The 11,393-nt window shown below is 42.3% G+C and overlaps 1 pseudogene; it reads left to right on the forward strand.

Annotated features, from left to right (window-relative positions):
* Positions 1-6,412: 6,412 nt before the first annotated feature.
* Positions 6,413-7,143, forward strand: LOC114044481 (annotated as a pseudogene).
* The last annotated feature ends 4,250 nt before the right edge of the window (positions 7,144-11,393 follow it).

Below are 11,393 nucleotides of genomic sequence, written 5' to 3' on the forward strand. Positions count from 1 at the left end.
TATCCTGTGGCTATCTCTGTTGAACTCGATGATTGTAATCTGTCTAATTGTAGGAACAAGAAAAATAAATCTAAGAATGCCTCCTTTTTTCTGAACAACCCCCTCTGTTCCTTCTGGTGTGCTTTTGTTTCCCAGGAAGTGCTCCATGGATGCTGGTTGAACCTCCTGCTTGGGACCAATTTAGCCTGGGAAAAATAGTCTCTGGGAAGAACACAGTTAAAAGCCCATTCTATGAAAGAAGCACCCAATAGGTAGTAAAATAGGCAGAGAAGCAGTTTGGGATGAGGGATAGAAAAAATATCTGGCCATCAATTGAGTGCTGATTTTGATTGGGAGGATGGTTGAATGGCATATGAGTATAATGGAATATTATTGGGCAGAAAGGAATGGGAAATACATAAAACTCAGAGAAATGTGAAGTTTTCATGAGCTGATGCAGAGGGAAGAAAGCAGGTATCTATGTATCCCAAGGACCATAGTGCACATAGTGGGCACTTATTGCATTCTCATTGATCCATCTATTTTTTATTTATCTCTCTATGTACGTATCATCTCTCCCACAGAGATTGGAAGCTTCATGAGGGCAGGGGCAGTTTCATTTGTGTCTTTGAATCCCCATTATTCTTTAGAGTGCCTAGCACATATTAAGTGCTTAATAGATCTTTATTGATTGATTGCCTGATTTTACATATACACACATCTATATCTGTATCTATGCACACACACATACATATAATAAAATAAATCAAAGCAGAACTAAAAGACAACCAGACTGGTTAATTGCCATGACCTGACCTTGGATATCCTGAGCCAGTGAAAACCAGTTTGATTGCTAAGGCCCCGTTCTCTAAGGTGTGTCTAGGCTAAGGTTCACCTGGGCCAGAGAATGGTCATTGCCCCCTCCTCTAGACTCTTACTTATTTTGATAGGTGGAGTTGACTGCCTGGATCCCTGCTCCTCACTCCTTGTTTCTCGTTAGACAACCCAGCAAATACCCTGATTTCAGTGGTCCAGACTACCCCACTGCTTCTGCCCCATGGACAACGGGCCAATCTCCTTCTAGTACCACATTGGCTCTTTGTTTCTGAAGCCTGAGTGATCTGGGGGCTTGGATTGGAGTATGCAGAATGTCACATATCCACTAGCCTAACAATGGACTAATCCACTAGCCTAACCCTCCGCTCCCTCCCCTCCCCTCCCCTTCCCTCTCTCCTCCCCTCTCCTCCCCTCCCCTCTCCTTTCCTCTCCTCTCCTCTCCTTCCCTTTTCTCCTTCTCTCTTATTTAAAACAAATTCATCATGTAAAGATTCCCTGGATTGGATAGCCTATGAAGCCCCTTTCAGCTCAGGAGTACCACATTCTGGGTTTTAAAATCCCTTCTAATATCGACATTTGCTGGTTGTCCAGAATCTGTGTCATTAGGCAAGGAAGCAAATATTTATTGACTCCCTCCAGTCAATGAGCCCATAGGCTAAAGCTGGTATTTCCATTATTATCAGCTTTGACTAAGGATAGGGTCTTTGGAAGGGAGAGAGGGAGAACAGGATATTTTGGTTGGGAAGCAGCCCATGACTGCTACTTCAGTGTAAGCCTGAGGAACCAGGACCTAAGCCAGGAAAGTCTCTTCTACAACTCCCCCTAATTTTAATTGTGTGATTTCTCTCTTGATTTGACAGTTTCATCTCTATACAGCCAAGGGCTGTCTCTCAGTGGCAGAACGAGAGATTCAAAATAAAGATACAAGCTGGTTTTTTTTTCCTTTTCTCTTACTTTCCACAGAGGGGTTGGAGGAAAAAGTCTATAGGTGGTCTTCTGGCCTTTTTTCTGCTTACACTTTTGGCCTGGGGTAGCAGACAATGAACAAATTAAAAAATCTTGTTTTATGTACTGGTACTTTCTCATTTAACTTGGCAGTTTCATCCTTTCCCTACTGGTACCCAAAGCAATTTTCACAAAGTGCTTTTTCTTTATTACCTCTATGTAAGGGGATTAAAAAAATAATACCTGTAATAAGGCCTGGTGTTTGGGGAGAAGTTTCCAACTCCGTACAACATTGTGGGTTATGCCTTCATCCCTCAAATTGAGTGACTTATAATTTGAAAGAAGATTCCTTTTATCACTTGCCACTCCCTTGGTGGATTAAGATGGGGAAGATTGAAAGGGGGTGACATAGATATCTATAAAAGAAAAACAAAATTCCAGGTGGTCCCTTAAACATGTCAAAATGGAGGTTGATGAGTAAGTGTGGCTGGAGCTGGTATCCCTTCTGCTTTCCACCTTATAGCAATGGCCTAATGAAGGCAATGCTTTCTACTCTACTCACAACTGAGAATTCTAGTTCTGCTAGAAGGACATCTGGAATCATGGCAGACCAGTGGGAGTGGAAGGGGGATTTTTTTTAGCAGACAGGAACTTAGGGGAGTATCTCTCTATTAATATTCCATGGTCCCTCACTATCACATTAATTTCTTAATTATTATCCATGAGGGTTCAACCTCCATGATCTTGAATGCTCAAGGTTTTCTTTGACCATAGTCTTTTATCCTTCTTTCTCTCCCTGTGCCTCTCATCTCTTTCAAACACATTCCCCATTCTCACTACAACCTCTAGTAAATCAAAGTTCTCATGGGATCCTGATCCTAGATTTAGAACTGGGAGGAACCTCAGAGGCTTGTAAGTGCACTCCCCTCATTTTAAAGAATAGGAAATGAGGCCCAGAGAGGTTAAAAGTGACTTGCCCAAAGTTATACTTTTAGTAAGCATCAGAAGATTTGAATTGGGGTCCTTGGGCTCCAGAACCATGATTCTTTCCAGTCTAGCACACTGCCTCTGCCTTCTTCTTTCTGGCGCTTGGACTGCTGCTCCCTTTCGTAATTCGGTTCAAATGTTAGCTGTTTCATGAAACCTTTCTTGATTCTCTCAGTTTACTGTCCCCTCCCCCCAATAATATTATGGGAAACAAACATGTCAGTGCTCTTCCTTCCTTCCCTTCTTCCTTTCTTTCTCTCTCTCTCTCTCTCTTTCTCTCTCTCTCTTTCTTTCTCTCTCTCTCTTTCTCTCTTTCTCTCTCTCTTTCTTTCTCCCTCTTTCTTTCTTTCTTTCTCTTTCTCTCTTTCTCTTTCTTTCTTTCTCTCTTTCTTTCTCTCTTTCTTTCTTTCTTTTCTTTCTTTCTTTCTTTCTCTCTCTCTCTTTCTTTCTTTCTTTCTTTCTTTCTTTCTTTCTTTCTTTCTTTCTTTCTTTCTTTCTTTCTTTCTTTCTTTCTTTCTTTCTCCATGGCAAGCATTGATGTAGCATAGTATATCAGAAATGACCTTGATTTGAAATCTCAGGATGCAGATTTGAACCCCAGCTCTGCCAGCTCCTATCTGTGTGATCCCAGTCATTTCACCTCCAAGGGCCTTGGTTTTCTCTTTGGTCAAACAAAGACGACATGACTGCTAGGATCCCCCTTACCACTCATCCACCTTTTTTATTCAGCAGAAGAGCTATGCATAGGGGAGGTTAATCTGGTGTTCCTAATGTCCTCCTTTTCACAGGTTGGACTCTATGACTTCTAAAACCCCCCTTCTTTTCCCGACTCCCATTTTTGTTCAAGCAGAAGATCTGTGCAAAGGGAAGATTAGTTTGGCTTTCCTTCAAGTGTTTCATTCTTGTCATTGTAAACTAAGTGCCTAGCACAGTGCTTGGCACCCAGAAGGCATTTAATAAACATTTGCTCAATTGAGTTTATTTGAATGAATGAAATTAATAAATTTCACTCAGGAATTCATAAAAAATCACTTCCAAGACCTATTGAGGGAATAGTAAGAGATGGGGCAGTTAAGGGAGAAAAGCATAATAAGTAGCTGTGAAAAGACCCATCAGACCTCTGGTCTTTATCCAGGCATCATCTTCCCTGATCTCTCTGCAGCATTGGACGTTGGTTCTCTTCCCACTGGATTCCCTGTTCTTGGATTCACACTCCCCTGTTTCTCCTTCTGCTTCTCTAACCATGACTTCATTAGGGTGGGAGGAGTCCACTGGACCAAATAACAAATCACCCCCATCCTATTCAATAACATCTCCATTGAGTTAATCAATCAGAGATATGAACAAGCCCTAAGCATCTCTATGGAATCAATCAACTGATGAATCATGTTTCAGTAAGGTACCCCAGAAAGTCGCAATTCAGACTGATTGGGAAGACTGAGCCACATTCTGCATGGGGCTTGTATGAAACCAGTAAGCTATTTATACTGAGACCTGAATGATGAGATGGTAATTCCAGTCAGGCTCCTGGAAGGAATTGATTGGGGTGGAACCCTTTGCGTCCTCACTCCCTCTAACCAGGGGAGACCCTGGTGAACTTGGAAGGGTTGCAGGATTCAGTTTCCAGTGGTGTCTCTAAGACAGCAGTGGCTGGTAGTGACTTCTATACTGTGACAAAGCTAAGGACAAACAGAATACACTGGGGGAAGGGGGCTTTAGGGACTCTACAAGCTCATCAGGAAAACTGCATTGTACCTAAGGGAATATCTTGAGGACCCCAACAAAAGGCCTTCCAGAAGTAGAGCGTTATACTTTTCACCATAGGTGTTCTCAGTTTGAGCCTACACTTCCTTGGATTCTGCATGGACTGGTGGGACAATGTGTTACAGACGTCTGATGGGATAATTTGTATTAATCATTTCTGCTTCTTTAGCCTTTAGAAAGGGGTCGTAGCTAAGGTGGCATGCCTTAGGAGTGTGAAAATACTCCTGAGGCTAGCATGTCTGTTTTCCATGAGTTACCTTACTGTCCAGATGCAGGGGACACAGAGTAAGCCTGTTTGTGACAGGAACCTGTAGGGAGCCAAAGTCTTGCTCACTCCCAGATGCTTTTGCTGGTGTTTGCTGGCTGACCTTGCTCATCTGTGCACCTCAAACTGGCTTAAACCAGCCTTGTGGTCAACTGTTCCTGCAAAACGTGCTGCTTCTGTGTCCCACCTGTTCATTCTCCACGATAAGCCTTCCCCTTTGTGGTTTTCAAGCATACATCACCTCTGACTCGCCTGGGCTCATGGCTGCATCGTAACTTTGGATGGTAACTTTGGTGAGTCGCCATGACAACTCACCTTTCCTTTTTTAATAAATAATTTTGTTCCAACTTAACCAGAACTCCTCTACATTTGAGGGTGAGGATTTTTGTCTTGACGGTAAATATTCCTTTTCAGAAGCTAAGTTTGGTTGATTAATTGATAACAACTCACAGTCAGTGGGGGAATCACAGTGGTGGGGACTTACGAGCCATATTACTAGGACAGACACTTTAATCCTTCATGCTACCTCCTAGAACCCTGAGGTGATATGTGGCAGCTACCTTCTGAAGGTCCAACTTGTTGGCCGTACTTGTAAATGTGAGTTGGGATTAGGATTCTCTCCCCTACCCCCCAAGTTTATGAAGTGCTGCTCCTTCATTGTTGCCTGCATTGACTGACCTTTTGTCCTCATAGGATCAGACTTCAGGAGCCTCCTAATCATTCTTTCCACATTCACTCATCCTGTCCATCTTTAGAGATGGGAGGGGCCTTAGAGTTCATTAGTTCAACTCCCTGATTTACAGGTGATGGAACTGAGGCTCAGACTACTGAAGAGATTTGTTCAGGGTCACACAATGTCTGATGGAGAATTTGAACCTAGGTCTTTCTTACTTCAAGTCTAAAACTGAACTCCCATGAGTATCTAACCTGACCTTGGCATTGTTAATACCACCCATCAGCTGAGCTCACCAGCCTCTTAAAGTCAATTTTCCTCTCAAGTTCTATCCTTGGCCCTTTTCTCTCCCTTTTCTGTCCCTTGGCAATCTCATTCATTCTCATGGTTCCAACTATGATCTCTATACAGATGATTCTCAGATCTACAAATCTAGCCCTGACCTCTCTCTTGAGCTTGCCATCCATATCTCCCACTGCTTATAAGGTATCTCGGCTTAGATGCTGGACCAGCACCTTAAAATAATCATGCACCACATTGACCTTTATCACCTTCAATCTGAACCTACTCTTTTGACTGCTACTTTTTTTTTATCAGTGATGTCACATTCTCCCAGTCTCACATGTTTGGCATCTGGATATTGTTTCCCTCCTTCACCTCCGATAATTGCTCAGTTGACAAATCCTGTTGATTCCAACCCGTGTGTACCTTTAACATGCAGCCCTTCTCTTGTACTTTTAATTTTTGCTGACCTCATGCAGGCCCTCATTAACACACATCTGAACTATTTCAGGGGATCTTACCGTGTCTATTTTCTTAGTCATCCAGTTCATCTTTTAAACTATTGCCAAACTAATCTCCCCATCCTAGAAATGCTTTGCTCAGAAACTTTCAATGGCTCCCAGTTGTCTACCATGTAATCAAATGAGATAACACCCTTTTTTTTTTCCTGTTGGTGCAAGATGGCTGTGCAGATCTCCAAGAAGAGGAAGTTTGTTGCTGATGGCATCTTCAAAGCCAAGCTGAATGAGTTTCTCACCAGGGAGCCGGCTGAGGATGGCTATTCTGGGGTAGAGGTTCAGGTAACCCCAACCAGGACAGAAATCATCATCTTGGCCACCAGGACTCAGAATATCCTTGGGGAGAAGGGTCGCCGGATTCGTGAACTGACAGCTGTAGTTCAGAAGAGGTTTGGTTTCCCTGAAGGCAGTGTAGAGCTGTATGCGGAGAAGGTGGCCACCAGAGGTCTCTGTGCTACTGCTCAGGCTGAGTCCCTGCGTTACAAACTCCTGGGAGGTCTTGCGGTGAGTAGGGCCTGCTATGGTGTCCTCCGCTTCATTATGGAGAGTGGAGCAAAGGGATGTGAGGTGGTGGTGTCTGGTAAGCTAAGAGGCCAGAGGGCCAAGGCCATGAAGTTTGTGGATGGCCTGATGATCTGCAGTGGAGACCCCGTCAAGTACTCCGTCGACACAGCTGTGCGCCACGTCCTCCTCAGACAGGGTGTATTGGGAATTAAAGTCAACATCATGTTGCCCTGGGACCCAAGTGGCAAGATTGGCCCTAAGAAGCCCCTGTCTGACCATGTAAGCATCGTAGAGCCCAGGGATGAGACTCTTCCTACCACCCCCATCTCAGAGCAGAAGAGTGGGAAGGCAGAGCATCAGCTATGCCCCAGCCAGTGCCCACTGCGTAACAAGACTCTGACACCTGGAATAGTGTGCCTGAAGCTCTTCTGTAAAGATCTTTAATACAATCTTTTTAAAAACAAAAAAAAAATGAGATAACACAGGTAAAGAGCTTTGCAAACCTTGAAGAGCTACGTAAATGCTAGCAATTATTGTTATTGCTGTTGTTACGGAAAATGTAAACTCCTTTGACTGCTTTTTCAGGCACCCTCAATCAGGGTACCTTTCCAGCCTTGCCAATTATGACTCACCTCTACAGCATCTGTGCTTCAAGCTTAAGGGCTGCACTCCACTGCCCCCTGCCCCCCACCCACTTCCCCACCCAGGAAGCCAATGCCTTTCTGGTCTCCATTCTAACATAACCCCTTCCCCTAAAGATGCGCCTGGTGGAATTCTTAGATAGTACTCTTCTAAAGGATACAAACACACTGCTCCATCCCCTGTGTTTCTGAATAAACTGAATGAACCTGCAGATGGCCACAGAAACTCACTAGGATTAGGACCCAGGACTCCTGGGTCCTACCACTAGGGGATGAATTGGTATGCTGAGCCTGAGACTGCTATCCAATGTCATTAGCAAATAAATTGACAGATTCCATACTGTGTGTCAGTGCAATTGGAGATGGTTAGTTTCAAAACCACCGGCAATCTCCTGCTGCTAGAACCTACATTAAACACCCAGAGAGTAACTGTGGCCCCCTAGGCAGCAGAGTTTCTCCATGATGTTCTAAGAATCTATGTCCCTGGTGACAGGGTACTTCTCTTTTCTTTCTCTGTGCTACCCAGGGCTTGGCATGATATCAACTCCATGCTTAGTTTTTTACGTTAAATTTAATTTCCTACTAAATCCTGTTTAATAGGCAAACTTCTATAGGTTATAACAATACTATATGTTTGGATAATTTTCCTGCATATTTATATGATTCTGGAAATGTGGGTTTTTACATCTGGAAGGGACCTTGGAAGGCATTTAATTGAACACCTTCATTTGACAGAGGAGGAATCCAAGATTGAGAAGATTTGTTACCTGTCCAAGGTCCCAAAGCTAGTTAGTGGCAGTAGCTGGGGCCAGATTCTTGGTCTCTTAAACCTTAATCCAGGGAGTTTCCACCATCCAGTTTTTCCCTGGAGTAAAGTGTTTTGTTGACCACTTTCTGAGCTGAGGTTCACACATGCTCTTTCCTAAGTTACTAGTGGCAATGGAGGTGATTGAGGAGTTTCTTCATTTGCAAAGTGAGATTGTACTAGCTGTCCTCTGAGGGTCCTTTCCAACACTAAACCTTTATTGTATGATTTTAAGCCATTTTACCTGCCTGAGCCTCAGTTTCATTAATTGTAAAAAAATGACAGTTGGGCTAGATGACTTCTGAGGTCCTTTCTAGTTCCAGATATATGATCCTATGGTCATGAGATCGACAGGACATTCATAATTGTAGTTCTTAGAAATTGGAGCGATAGACCTTGCTTCAGAAGGTTTAACTCTTTCAGCTTCCAAATTCCCACCTTCCTCCTCCTTTCATATTGACTGGTTGGTGAGCACCTCAGATGGTCTACTACATAGGGACCCAAGCCCTATCTTTTCTCCCTGGCAACCTTCTCCCCAACCACCTAGCTATTGTTTGAGAATCCTTACCTTGCCAACCCCACTCCCACTTTCTAGTTTGGGAACCAAAATGAGATCATTCTTGACGTTGCTGCTAGAAAGAAGAGTGTGCTCATCTACTTTCCCAGAGCTCCATTCTCCATCTCTGTACCTTTCCAAACCAAAATACCTCTCCCTTGTTACGATGCTTTTTTTCTCCCCTTGTTAGAGTACAGACTCCTTGAAGGCAGGAATCATCTTGGCTTCTGTATTTGCTTAGCACAGTGGTCAGCACACAGTAAGGGCTTAATAAAGGCTCTTTCACTCATCAAATTACAGGTGCAGGCTTTGGCTAATTTTAATTATTGCTGTCTTAATCCCCAAACCAATCAATTTTCTTCTTGTAACCACTGTTAATGCCTCTGAGAGATAAGCTATCCAAGAGAAAAAGTCAGCACTTCTCCATCTTGTGTTCCTGCTAAATTTTTCAAGCTTCTTTAATATCTCAGTATAAAATGGGAGCAGAAATGTCCTAGTTTTTGAAAGTTGTTATTGGCAGTAAATTGTACTGAATAGCACTATATGTGTTAAATAAGGAAGCATTTTCTTCGTGGGTTTTTTCCCCCTTTCTTTTAAACGTTTCCTCTGAAAATATGTCTGTAGTGCTGACGTTACAGAAAAAATATCAGTTTTCTGTCACAGTTGGTGTTCTTCATGGCCCACTTTAAAATGGATGTGCTTTTAGGAATGCATGTGAGTTGTTATCCACATCAGAAAACAGCCTGGTGCTGGGCTGGCCTGGAGACTCACTGAGCACATGGAAGAGCTAATGTAATTTAGGGGGAGAAAATGGCCTCTGTTATGGTTTACAAGAACTCTTTTCCAATAATAACCAACTGACCTTTGTGGAAGCATGTTTTCAATTTTCCCTTTAAAGAATGCCATGAGCTCCACTGCTAAAGAATCTTTTTCTCTGTCAAGGGCTCCCTGATTTGTGGAGGTTTAGATAGTTTTTCAGGTGTGTGGGTCAAGAGCCATGAGGATCTAATGGTTACTCCTTCCTTATGGAGTTGGGGCCCATGCTTACATTAAAGAACAACTCCATACGTTAGATCATCATTTGAATAGAAAGTCCCATTGTAGTGCATGGTAAATAACAGCCCATGGTTGTGTTAATGAGACTACAGCACCCAAATGTATTGAGGAGCAGTGTTATGTTCACCTAGGCACCTTTATCTAGCATTTATCTGGCATCATGTAATTTAGGGGGAGAAAATGGCAAAGACTAATAGGATAGTTGGCTGGTTGAAAGCCACTGAATAAACAGAATTTTGCTGAGGTGGGGGGAGGGGAGAGGGAGAGAGAGAGGGAGAGGGAGAGGGAGAGAGAGATTGAATATGAAAAATCAAACCCATGGATTTTAGGGAAAATTTCTAGCTCAATAATGAATACATATATATATATACACATATATATGTGTGTATATATACACATACATACATGTACACACATACATACACACACTTAGTATGTATGTGACCTTAATAATACCACTAAATATGACCTTAATAATATGACCTTAATATGATAATATGACCTTAACAATACCACTAAAGGTGGAGCAGTAACATGAATAGTAACAAGAGAGCTTGGCCTTGTGCTAGGGATTCGAGTCTTGCCTCTGATATATTGGTTCTGCCATTCTGGACAAGTCCCTTAATCTCTTAGCGGCCTGGGTCAACTCTAAGACTATAAGATCCAAAGAAGGTACTGATCTTTATTGGTAGTAAGAGCTTCACACTTGGGAGTTCCCTGAACCAGTGAAACCACAGGTTTGATCCTAATAAACCCTTCCCAAACTCCAAATATATAGGATATTTAAGCTGTATGAATTTGGGTAAGTCACTTTATTCTGTGGACCTCAGTTTCCTCATGTGTAAAGTGACTAGTTAGAGTAGATGGCCTTGATTATGGGCTAGTAGAGATTAGTAGAAAGTTTTCAGGGGTCACATGAAGATATTAGACAAATATCTTCTTTGTTTCACTATAATTGTTTTCCTTTGTAATTTTATTTATTTTAAAGGCAGCTAAGTAGTACAGTTGATAGAGCAATGAAGTTGGAGTCAAGAAGACCTGAGTTCAAATTTGGCCTCAGTCACTTACTTGCTGTGTGACCCTGAGCAAGCGACTTAATATGTTTGCCTCAGTTTCCTCATCTGTAAAATGTAGATAATCATAGCACCTACCTCTCAGGGTTATTGTAAAGATCAAATGAAATAATTGTAAAGAGCTTGGCACTCTCTGGTACTACATAAGCACTTTATAAATGTTAGCTGCTATTATTATTATTATTCTTTTATGCATTTAAAACATTATTCCAAAGGGATCCATAGACTTTACCAGACGTCCAAAAAGAATCTATCTGGCAGGAATACAAGGCATAAAGAGCAAAGCTCAGAACATTTTGCTTAACCACTAATGATTTTCTGAAGTATTACTGTTCTGAGTCCCATGTTTAACATTTTATAAATTATCTGCTTATTTTTTTAAACCCCTGATCATTAGTTCCATCATAGCTCACTTACTTGCACCTAGTTATGTTTCTTCCCCGCTGGAATCTCAGTCAGTTTACTACTACTACTACTATTACCACTACTACTACTATTACCACTACCA

Source organism: Vombatus ursinus, unplaced genomic scaffold, assembly GCF_900497805.2.
Source record: "Vombatus ursinus unplaced genomic scaffold, bare-nosed wombat genome assembly UNPS02014773.1, whole genome shotgun sequence".
Taxonomy (NCBI): domain Eukaryota; kingdom Metazoa; phylum Chordata; class Mammalia; order Diprotodontia; family Vombatidae; genus Vombatus; species Vombatus ursinus.